The sequence below is a fragment of the Urocitellus parryii genome, unplaced genomic scaffold, assembly GCF_045843805.1.
Source record: "Urocitellus parryii isolate mUroPar1 unplaced genomic scaffold, mUroPar1.hap1 Scaffold_37, whole genome shotgun sequence".
NCBI lineage: Eukaryota > Metazoa > Chordata > Mammalia > Rodentia > Sciuridae > Urocitellus > Urocitellus parryii.
The window spans coordinates 9,654,927-9,668,079 of NW_027553327.1; the positions used below are offsets into that span (position 1 = coordinate 9,654,927).

At 34.5% G+C, this 13,153-nt stretch overlaps 1 pseudogene; it reads right to left on the minus strand.

Annotated features, from left to right (window-relative positions):
• Positions 1–442: 442 nt before the first annotated feature.
• The window catches only part of LOC144252192 (activating signal cointegrator 1 complex subunit 3-like), a 41,786-nt pseudogene continuing 29,075 nt past the window's right edge, over positions 443–13,153 (minus strand).

The window sequence follows — 13,153 nt, forward strand, 5'->3', positions numbered from 1 at the left end:
CACACTGTATATCACCTCATAGATTTATACATTGTATGATACAGAGTTAAAATCCTAACATGGTCACACCTCAATGTAGTTTGTCTTTAAAAAAGGAAAAAAAAAAACAGTATTCATGTAAACAGTACATTATGAGATGTAAAATTTGATTGATAACTCATATAACCTCAAATATACACAAATTATAAGATTATTCTACATGATCATTCATTTTACATGTAAAGAAAGAAGACAATATTATAAAAGGCAACATTTGTTAAAAGGCCACTGTGGCTAACTTGGTGTCACTGGAGTCAGTACTGCAGCCACTGTTAATTTCCTGGATGTCTTGAGGTTAGGAGTTGATTCTGTCAAGCTAAACATCAAGTAATTCAACTTTGTCCAGATGACTGAACAGCCAGATTCCTTAACAAATTCCTCCAAATGCACTGTTTGGGTCAGGTTATTGTATTGCCAGGTCAGAGAAGGCATCAGAGACCTCTCTGTGGACCTGCATGGAAATGCTTGCTCGTGTGACATTGAGGTAAATGTCATACTGCTGGTCCAGACCAAGGTAGCAGTCGCTCATGAGTTAGAGAGTGTAGATATACCTAGAATAAGAAAACAGAACAAAAATGTAAAACGGTTTTCCTAATCAGAGTCACACATAATTCTTTTATAACTCTAGTGGTAAGATTCTGCTTACCTTCCAGGTATTTCAGTGGTGAAAAAAGAAAGGGAAGCAATGTGATGATTTCGAACATATCCTACTCATCTTAAAACAATAAGTTCTCTCTTGTCCACTTCTCCAATATCAAGAACCATCCTTCATCTTTTGATTTGGGAAATGGAGGGGTAACTGCAGATCTCTCTCGCTTTCCCTATAAACCACAGAAAAAGATAAACTATTGACCACTAGACGTAGTAAATAGATAAACTATTGACTACAAACTTTTCACATGGTTTGGAGGTGGTTAAAAGGCAGTGCTCAGGGCTGGGATTGTGGCTCAGTGGTAGATCGCTCGTCTAGCTTGTGCAGGGCCCTGGGTTTGATCCTCAGCACCACATAAAAAAAATAGATACAATAAAGATATTATGTCCAATTACAACAACAAAAAAAGGCACTGGGGTCTTACTGGAAGGCCATAAAAAAAGAGTTCAGCACTTCCATCTGGGATGTCTTTAATTCCCTTCCTTTGTGGTGATTGATATGTTTTTGCATGTTTCTTCTGTACATACAGACAACCCTTTGAGCTATTACTACCAGAATATTTGGCTCAGAAAGAATAAAGCTCTGAATCCTGACATCAAATTAGTAAAATCTCAAGCCATTCCTCCAATTAACATTAATACCCCACTTATAGAGAAACAAACAAAGATATAGCCATGTGAACCAAATCTTCCCAGTCTTATTCACAAAGAACTGATGCTTAGGAAAACAAACAAAAACCAGTCAAGACTAGACTGTAACTCAAGATAATAAACAAAATATCAGATCAATATCTTCTTTCCACCCAAGAATAAAATACACATAAAAAAGCACATAGTATATCAAAAGTTCCTTTCTCTGAGGAGTGAGGAATGATAAGTCATGCAATTTGTAACACACAGGAATCACCACAATTTAACACTAGCACCAAAGTTGGAGCTGGGGTTGTAGCTCAGTGGTAGAGCACTTGCCTAGCTCGTGCAAGGCCCTGGGTTTGATCCTCAGTACCACATAAAAATAAGTAAATAAAATAAAGGCATTGTGTCCAACTATACCTAAAAATATATTTTTTAAAAAAATTAAAAACAAAAGACTAGTACTAATGTAATGACAGAATCTGGAGTCTTTATCTTGGACCAACTTTTACAAAAACAAGGTTATTGTAATGTGTCTTTAAGACAATGACTTTATGGCATAAAACATATTAATAATGACATGTTCCTATTGAGATTTCACTCTGTATTCCAAGGGGAGATGCTTCAGTTATAGAATTTTAAAACAGAGCCAGAGAGTAATAAAGTTCCATAGCAGTTAGGAATAAAATCTACAATTTTTTTGAACATGATTAAATCTAATTTTAAAGTAGATTTTGAAGGTTAAAAAAAAGAAATCTACCTTTGCTCCATGATTTTATCTTTATTATTATGATTTTTATAACTATTTCTATGATTAGTTTATGATTATTATTATTTTTTTGGAAGCTGGAATTTAGTAAGTCATCTAGAAATGCTAATATTGAAGCTCTGAAATGCTAGAGGCCTATCAGTTCATGTTCATATTGGCTGATATTTAGTATTAGAAATGAAATGAAGTGAGACTTGTACTGAAAGGACATTGTAACAATACACATGACTATTCTATGAAAACAGAGGGGCTTACTCATCGCAGAGGGTTACTCTAGATATTAAAAACCCTGAATCCACTAGAATAAAAAGAAAAAAAAAGGACAAATTCTTTCTTATTTCAATTACTATGGTACTAAAAAACAATCAGCTCACGCTATGTGTACTAATATTATTAGAGGACTAAATAATTAATTTTGGTGTCAGAGGCTAAAGAAAAGAGCATAGTAATTTAAAATAAAACTACTGTACATTTTTGGTCTGTATGAAATTGACAAAGCTCTCTCATGTGCATTATAATGAAGGAAGCAGCTAGATGTGGCAACTGAGTCTCAGAAAAGCTTAGCTTCTTATTCAAATTCAATAGAGCTAAGAAGGAAAGCTTCAATTTCATCTGCATCTGGCCTAATGTGGTTCCTATACCAAAGTTCCTCTAGTGCGGTACTTCTCAAACTTTAATGTCCTTAAAAATCATGTGTACATGGGGGGACTGAGGACGGTAGAGCATTACCTAGTATGTGTGAGGCCACTGGATTCAATCCTAGGTACGAGAAAAAAACAAACCAAAACAAAAAAGGATCAAGTGGGGCACCAAAAAGAGCTTCAATTTTGCGATTCCCTCAGACCCTGAGATTCTGATTCAGTCATTCAGGAGTGGGGCCAAGAATCTACACTATAAAGGCACTCCAGGAAATTCTGCTAGACTGAGTGTGTAAAGCACACTTTGAGAATAGTACTCCAGGCAATATATAATTATGTAAGGTGGATATTCTGGGGTTGAAAAATGACACATGAGAACTGACTGACTACTGTCAAAGACTGACTCTTGCTGGTTAAGGCCAGTTGAGAAAGCAGGATTCATGAATGACACGGACACATTAGTAATAGAAAAGATATGTGTGGTGGCTCATGCTGGTAGTTGGTGCCAAATATTTGAGAATGGAGACCAAATACTATACCTTGTGGAACGCAAAGTGGACTCTCTGCAAGCTGACTTGGAGCACATACTCCTGAACAGCATGCAATCTGATCCATTTGTTGTCATCTCGTTTGTCTGTAGTCAGAGTTGAGACAGAGTTCATTGTGTCCTTCAGCTAAGTCATCCCATGAGCCTTTAACACTTTTGCCAACATCTATCACTGGCAAATGAGATAAAAAATTCCATGCCTAAAAAGAAAAAACGGAAAACAACAAAAACTGTCACATGGAGTAATCAACTAAGAAATAGTGTAATTTTAGAAAAAAATCAAACTTTTAATTTTGAGATTAATTCTGAATTAAATGCAATTGAAAGAAATAATGGACATCTTTTTGCATCGTTTACCCAGTGTCATGCAATGGTGGCATTTTTCAATACCAGGATACTGACATTGACACAATCCACTGATTATTCAGGTTTCCCTAGTTTTTCTTGCACTTGTACATAGGTGAATATATGCAGAACAGTGCTTTTTAAAATCCTCTTTAAGTTTTTTTTATAAACCAAAAAATTATTATCTAAACTTTTAACTTATTATAAATGCCTCTTCATATTGAGTGGTTATTGACTATACTAAAAAAAGAGGGATTAAAAGTGTTTATTGCTATTTTTTTAAAGATAAGCATCTATTTTAACGTTTATGTGACTTTTAAGGTAGAAAACATTACTTAGCGATATAAAGGAAATCTGAAAATAAATCTGTGATGCAATTGTTGATGTCAGTATAATCCATTGACACTTGTTATATAACACAGGGAATCCTGTAAGACTAGGGTTCCTTGTAGAAACAAATAGGTTTTTTTGGCGTTATCATGCTGAAAGTACCAGTTAAAATCACACATATTAAAAGAGTAGAAATATTTTACCAACTTTATTCTTGTCTTTTAAATTAAAAGATATTTTTGAGTAATCAGTATTCCAATAGTACATGCTTAACAATGCTGAAAGAACAAATGAAGGAGTGAATCTTATATCCACAGAAAGTATATAACCCAATTAACTTTAGGACTAGGTAACTGTAACCTTTTTTTAACATTTACAATTATGTGGTAATGTAACTATTGGTCAAGATAACTTCTTTTTTAACATTTATTTATTTTTTAATTGTAGTTGGACTCAATATCTTTATTTATTTTTATGGGGTACTGAGGATCGAACCCAGGGCTTCGCACATGCTAGGCGAACGCTCCACTGCTGAGCCACAACCTCAGCCCAAGACAACTTCTTAATATCTGTTTTATCAGTTGTTACCTTCTAAGGTCATTTTAAAGTTACACAACAAGTTTAATTTTAGTTTTCCTTTTAGTTCTTTTATATATGATATGGATTTCCTTATAAACTTTAATTTTCTGTTTGCTAAGACTTTAGTGTTGCTGGTATATGTAATCAAATGCAGTAGCCCTGATGAACCAAACTATCACTTAGGAATTAAAAAAAAAATAAAGATAAAAAATAGATCCAATGCAAAATTTCAATTCAACTCCAATCCTGTAACTTGTCTTGTGAATTTGAAATTATGCCTACAACTAGACTTCTGAAATTGAAATTGTCAGGCTACAAAATGTACTTCAAGTACAAATGATGGTGTATCTCCTACTAGAACCAAAAGTCACTGAGTTCAGAAGCTGCACCAATTAATATTCTAATATTGGCCGACACAGAAAAGTGGTCGAGGGAACACTTAAATATACAATTTCTGCAAAACATTTAATTTTGTGAAACAAAGCAAGTAATATTTACCACACAAAGCAGGACTTCATATGCTTTTGTACTCATACCATTAAATTAGTCACCAATATGAGGTTTTCTGATATTAGCAACTCACTGATATTTTTCTTTACAAAGCTTCCAAATGTCTAACTGGCTTATATTTACATATGACATCTTTTTGTAGGACTTATTATTATGTTTTAACTTATAATGTGTACACATATATTTATTTGGTATATATGTATATTTATGTATATAAAACATGAGCTTTTTAAAAGAAACTGCTAAGATATTTCAATACCAGCCAAACATATCTATCTGAGGATTAATCTTCATCTATTGAATCAGCCAAGAGCACTGCCATGCATACAATTATTTAATTAGCAGCCAAATCCTCTGCCAGTCAGCAACTGTTCCAGGCATACTGATGGGGTAGGAGATGCAAATCTCACAGTCGTACTGCTTTTTCTCATTACTACTGCAATTAGCACTTAAATTGATGCTTTAAACATACTAATTTCTGGAATAATTCAGGATTGTATGTTACCTGGGATCGCCTCACTGCAAAGCCAACACCAGATTGCTCTGCAAATTGAAGAACTTTTGAGCCAAACAACCATCATCATATCAGACAGAGCCAATTTGCATTTGGTTTTAAAGATAACAGAATGGAAATTTATGCAAATAAATTAAATAAGTTTACTTGTGAATTCTCCCTGAACTAATTATAACAAGTCTTGTTCAAAAAAAAAGTTTTACTTGGAAAGATAAAGAGACATGCTTTAAAAGTTTCTTTAATATGTGTAAATACAAATCAATATAATCATGTTATAAATCCTGAACATTCACTTTGACACATTTAGGGTAAAACTGCTTAAGACTTAAAAGGCTAGAAAGCCAAGTATCTGGCATTGTTCATTTGGTTTTTGGCCTTCCAAAAATTGTTTAGATTTAACTTTCCTTATAAGTTACATAGTGAACTAGCTTGTAATGTTCTTTTCCTTGTTGAAACATTTGCAGCCATGTATGTGAGACCTAAGTGTTAAATTATTTGATACTATTATAAACTCAGTACAGATTATATCTTGAACTCCCACTACACCTGACTATCTAGTTTTGGACATTTCAGATCCATAATTTACTATTTTTTTTAAAAAAATTTTCTTTTAGTTGTCATAGGACACATATCTTTATTTTATTTATTTATTTTTCTGTAGTTCTGAGGCTTGAACCCAGCACCTTGCATGCGCTAGGTGAGCCCTACCACTAAGTCGTAACCCAAGCTCCCCATGGTTTACTTTGGACAATGGATTTCAGATCCCTCAGTCTCTTCTACTTAACAGAAGCTGCCAATTTATCTTGGTTTTAGGTCACAAAGCACTTAATAATGTTTTCTTAAATAAAGCTGATAATGTATAGAAATAAATGCAGTTAAAATAGAAACATTTAATATTGTAAAGGGAGAACACACAATTTAGGTAGGAGAAGGTTAAAATGAATTGTGGTTCATCTTGGTACTGAGGGCAGGTCTCCTTCTGGGAAAGGGGCATTTTTACTCCAAAGAATCAATATTGTAGGCACCACATGAAATTCCAGTGTCTATATGTATTTTAATATGGGAATTTTGGGGAATCTGGGGGTATAGCTCAGTGGTACAGCCTAGCATGCATGAAGCCCTGGGTCTGATTCCCCAAAATACCCACTCCTCCCCCCAAAAAATCCATTAAAAACTTTTAAAAAATTACATTGCAAATTAAGACAATTACCTGAAAAGGTGAAGATGGTGCTGTTCTATGTTTGGTAGCTAAGAAGAGAAGAATCTTTTAACCACCGGCCCTGGATCAACATCTGAACGAGATTGGTGGTATTCAGGGCAGTCACCAGCCAACCTTGGTTTGCAGCCACATCCACCATTGCCTGAATAGGCAAAGAGCACATGTCACCCTCTCCCATTGGAAATCTTACATTACCTTTAACAAAACAAACAAAAACAAAAAAATCAATCATTTTATCACTAAATTACTATTCATCCAAATAAAAACAGAATAAACTACAGTTGGATGAGGAGAGCAAAATGAATTTCCTGTAACATCCTACAAAAAGTCAAACCCTAAGCTAATTTTAAGAGTAAAAACTCATTGTACTTTGAAAACAAATACTTAATAATTCACTATATCAAGAATACTAGTAGTTGCATTTCTTCTTTTTTAAAACAATTCTTTTTAGTTGTTGATAAACCTTTTTATTTATTTATTTATACACAGTGCTGAGCATTGAACCCAGTGCCTTATGCATGCTCGGTAAGTGCTCCACCACTAAGCTACAACCCCAGGCCCTTCACAGAGTCTTTTAAATTTGAAAACTATTTATGATGGTAAGGAGAGAGAAGGTTTTCTTGTGAAATACTCATTTTACCCAAAGAGCAAGTTAAGAATAGAGTCTTGTTCTCAATGACAATAATACACCACATCCTAGGCAAAGGGGCAATTGCCAGTGGTACATGTGGAATGATGGAGAGCTATTCATATCAGTCTATACATTTAATCCAAAGTTTTATGAACAAACAAAATGCTGCATTTGCTTAAGGCAAAACTAAACAGTGAAATCTTATTAGTTTAAACAGTGAAGTCTTAGAAGTTTACACAGGCAAAGCCATTTCAATTAAATTAGGTTCTGGAGAATGCTGTCTTAAAGACACATAAGTTAATATTATGATCTTAGGCAGTTATTTCATACAGTTTTAAGACTCCACTCTCTTATTTTTGGATGTACCTAGCAAAGCATTACAATGATACTTTAATGGTAAATATCTCACTGACAGCAAAATATTTAAAAAATATTGAACAAAAATCTATTAATTTTGAAATAATTTTAAGCTGTTCTAGTAAAATCAATTTCCTGTACTTCTAAGAATTTTGACAGAAACACATTCTTCTAAGTTGCAAATTTCCAATTCTGTGTTTTCTAATTTACAAAAAGTAAACTATTTTAATAAATTTGGTTAAACTAACCTATGATCTCTTTATATACATTACAGGGAAATAGAATAAAGTTTTTGCATACCCTAATTAGTGTTAAAGGATGGTCAAAATGATTTTTAGTACCTGCTAACCTGCTAGTTATACATCATAAAGCCTGAATGTTGGTGTAATAAATATATGTGTCTTGGGCTGGAGATGTGGCTCAAGTGGTAGTGCGCTCGCCTGGCATGTGTGCGGCCCGGGTTCGATCCTCAGCACCACATACCAACAAAGATGTTGTGTCCGCCAAGAACTAAAAAATAAATATTAAAAATTCTCTCTCTCTCTCTCTCTCTCTCTCTCTCTCTCTCTCTCTCTCTCCTCTCTCACTCTCTCTTTAAAATAAATAAATAAATATATGTGTCTTTATGTTCATGTATGACTGTGTGTACACATATGAATGTACATATTTATGAATCCAGAGAAGACATATTTATATTTTTTTTACAAAGAAGAAAAATGCACTTTTTCTGTGAAGTATAGGAAACAAGCAGGTTATGATGAATATATGCTACATACAGAAAAAAGTAGTTCACTAGTTGTAACTTTTAAGACTTGCTAAGGGAAAAGGAAAAGAAAAATGAAAAATTATACCTAATTCAATATCATAACTTGTAATGTGGAGTAAGTATGGCAATTTTATGTGTGATTTTACATTACAACTTGACTGGAAATAAATTCCAGACCAAAAATTCACATACTAAGACAGCTGGATGAATGAACCATATGTTCTTAACTTTGAAGTTTTGACGATAAAGTTGAAAGATTGCATAAAATTTATGAGTCTTCCCCAGAATTTTTTATTTTATGATCCAGATGTGAAAATGTAAAAAAAAAAAAAAAAAAAAAAAAGCAAAATAAGTGCTTATCATGTGGAGTAAATGAACGGCCATATCACGAATTGAAAAACTATTATCTTTTATTAGTTTACAGAAAAGGCAGGTGGGTAGATCAAGAATCCGGGATGATAAAAGGTTTTGAGGCTTGTGTGGTGAACCGAATATTATTCCCCTTTTCTCTCTGATCACCCCGCCCTGGTGCTCCTGTTGTCTCCTCCCCACTACTTGATACTGATGCTCCTGTCTCTGCTGAAACATTATATAAATTTCCTTTATTCTCAATCTCATAAGTTTTCTTTAATTTGTACTTTATATTTTTTTCAAATTGAATTTGTAAAGGGGTAAAACTGGTCATGTCATTCTCCTGCTTAAATTTCTTCAATGCCATCATTTGGTAAGGAGAACAAAACTAACATGTCTCTCTGCATTACAGATGGTCAACACCCCACTATCTATTTGGTCCTTGATTTATCTGGTCCTTACTTTTCTCTCTGGCCATCCCCTCACATAGAGCACTAGAAAATTACTGGTATTTTTTCACATTTACCCTTGCTTTTATTTATTTATTTTGTAAAACAAATATCATTCCGTTTGTTCACCTGAGAAATTCCTATTCATTCTTTGGGTCTAGCTTAAACACTACTGAAACATCACTGATTCTTTTTTTTTAAGAGAGAGAGAATCTTTAATATTTATTTATTTAATTTTTTTAGTTTTCGGTGGACACAACATCTTTGTTTGCATGTGATGCTGAGGATCTAACCCAGGCTGCATGCATGCCAGGCGAGCACGCTACCGCTTGAGCCACATCCCCAGCCCTTCACTGATTCTTTCAGATGGATTTAGTCCTTTCTCTATGCCTTTGCTGCTTTTGAGGAATGCCATCATTATTATAGCATGACTTTTTGTTTACACATTTGTCCTTTGAACTATAGGTTCTTTGATAGCAAGAATCTGGGATTATTTTCTATAACTCCAGCCCTAGCAAAGAACACTCAAAAAATACCTGTTTTACTAAAGAACACTGGAAAGCCCATGGTACATGCTTATAATCAGAGTGGCTCAGGAGGCTGGGGCAGGAGGATTTTAAGTTCAAAGCCAGCCTCAGTAATGTAATTAAGGTCCTAAGCATCTTGGCAAGACCCTGTCTTAAAAAATAAAAAGGGCTGGGTATATGGCTCAGTGGTTAAGCATCCCTGGGTTCAATCCTCAGTAACAAACTAACAAACAAAAGAATATAGATTAAAAAATTATAAGAATTATAATAAATTCTGCCTAAGTTACTGTACAAAACAGAAGATAAAACACAAGTTTTGATGTCACACACACACACACAGATTTGTATCCTAATTCTGTCTCATTTATAACTCAGGAAGAGTTATACTTCTGAACCTAAGCTACTGAACCTAAGCTCCTCACTAATAGAAGGGTATCATATTTCACCTCCACATGCTTTCTTTTCCAAGAAGCAAGATACTTGCAGCCCTGCCTGGCCTAAGTGGACAGAATGTCACATTCTTTAGCAAACTATCTGTTAACTGCCAGAGACCAGATTCTGAAACTTTGAGAGATTAAAAAAAAAAAAAGCTTCCTTCTAACCATAAAATCTGTAATCCAATTGGAACCGGTCAGCATGGGTGAAGGTGATCTGGCGTTGCCATGACAATGGAAACTTGAAAAATTCAAGAGGTGAACCTGGCCCCAGGAAGCCTGGCTCTTGCCCCTGGCAAGAGCCCTTGCTATGACACTCGCAGGCCTTATATTCACTCCTTACATGTTAAACTGCCTGGTCCAGTTTGTAACGTCATGCCTAAAAGCAACAAAACTAAAGATGGTCCTGACTTCTGATCAGGAAGACCTTAAATATCCAGCTTTATAAAGGTTGATGCCTTATATGATACAGACAGGCATCAGAGGGAGAAATGAAGAAGAAACATTGGTTTACATTACATTACATTAATTTACAGTTTTGGTCTTTGTAAGAGTGTTACTTAATTACTGGTCCCTGTAACAGTATAGTTTAAGTGCTAGTTTTTGTTTCTTTGTTTGTTTTTTAATATAGCTCTTAGAAATGTAAGCTTACATTTTTTGAGGAAACTGCTGCCTGTGGTGAAGGTCACTTGTGATGTCGCTTGGAGGTATTTCACTGCATTCATTCTGCATCTGTGTACTACTTATTGAAGAATTCCTGTGCAAGATTCTTGGCCACACAGTTCAGTAATTCAAACTCACCAATGTTGTAATGGTTAAAAGAAATGATATCAAATTTCCTACAAAAGTTCCACATAACCTCAGCTCGGGGCCCAGAATTTCAGAGCACTAGCTCATCTGGGTATGCCGGAATCATAAACCTGAGTTCTCCAACAACAATCCCCCCCACAAAAAAGGTATCATATTTCCTTTTAGGTGATCTATGAGCGTAAAATGAAATGTTCTACTTACTATATTAGTACCTAATATACTATGCTACAGAGTGGATACTAATGGACAAATGACTATTTTAAAGTTCCTCTATTATAAGATGAACATCCTAAATCAACCCATTCTTTCTAACAGGAATTTTCTTTGATCTTTTTGTTGTTGATTTCTACACTGGGCAGTAGTAGATTGGCAAAGGAGATGCATGGGATGGAAAGTATAGGTCCATCAAAGAGGTGTGCAGTTATAGGAAGGCCAGGAGAGAAGGTCAAAATCCGATCCTACAACTTAGGTGACACTGGAAGGTGGGGGCCTTCTCAATTCAGTGGGCAAGTTCATTTTACTCTTCAGAAGTGTGTTAACTAATAGGAGGTAAGGATGGGGGTGGTCTAGGTTAACAAGCTGGGGATCCTGGTAGTATGTACCTTTATATGACTGAGCCTACAAGGACTGACTCTATCTCCTTATCTTTATAGTAGTCTGTCTGGCAGATAAGTCATATATTTTAGCTGTTCCAATTTTATAAAATACATTATTCACTAAAATAGCACTTGTTTAAAAAATGTCTCAAACTAGAGTATTAACTTTTCCTTTTGATTTTTTTAAATATATGACAGCAGAATGCATTACAATGCTCCACCATGTTGGCTTAGGACTTCCTCAATAAGATTCCTAAAGCACAAGAAATGAAATAAAGAATCAATAAAAAATCAATAAAAAGTTTCTTCACAGCAAAGGAAACAATCAAGAATGTGAACAGAGAGCCTACAATATGGAAGAAAATCTTTGCCACCAGCATCTCAGACAGAGCATTGATCTCCAGGATATATACAGAAATCAACAAACTTAACCAAATAAATAAGTAAATAACAACAACAACAACAAAAACAAATAACCCAATTGACAAATGGGTTAAGGAACTAAACAGGCACTACTCAGAAGAAAAAATATGAATGGTCAAAAAATATATGAAAAAATGTTCAACATTTCTAGCAATTAGAGAAACACAAATCAAAGCTACACTGAAATTCTATCTCACCCCAGTCAGAATGGCAGAGGTTCATTTATACATTGTTGGTGGGAGTGCAAATTGGTGCAAACACTCAGAAAGCAGTCTGGAGATTCCTTAGAAAACTTGGACTGGTTGTACATTCTGTGTCAAAGGAACTGCTGAGCTAGAGTCAACACTATAAATACGGAGATTTGATAAATTGTGGTATAAAGGTGTATTAAGAATCGTAATACAAAAAATTATGAATGTATTGCACTCCACTATTGTCATGTATGTAAGAAATAATTTAAAAAAAGAAAACTTGGAATGGAACTACCATTTGACCCTGTTATTCCACTCCTTTCTTTATATCCAAAGGACTTAAAATCAGCATACTACAGTGACACAGCTACTTCAAAGTTTATAGCAGCTCAATTCAAAATAGCTATGATACTAACGTAGGTGCCCTTGAAGAGATGAATGGATGAAAAAATTGTGGTATATATACACAATGGAATATTACTTAGTCATAAAGAAGAATGAAATTATGGCATTTGCTTGTAAGAAAATGGAAATAAAGAATATCACGCTAAATTAAATAAGTCAGTGACAAAAATCCAAAGGCAGAATGTTCTTTCTGATACGTCGATGATAAGTCACAACAAAGTGGGGGGGTTTCAAAATTCACTGGACTAGGCAAAGGTAAATGAAGCAAAGGGAGGGGGTGACTGCAATAGGAAAGACAGTAGAATGAATATGGAATATCATTCCTATACTCATATAAAAATGAATGACCAGTGTAACACTACATCATGTACAACCACAATAACAGTATCCTAATTGTAACAAGTTACACTTATTCTATGTATGTATAATATTTCAAAAT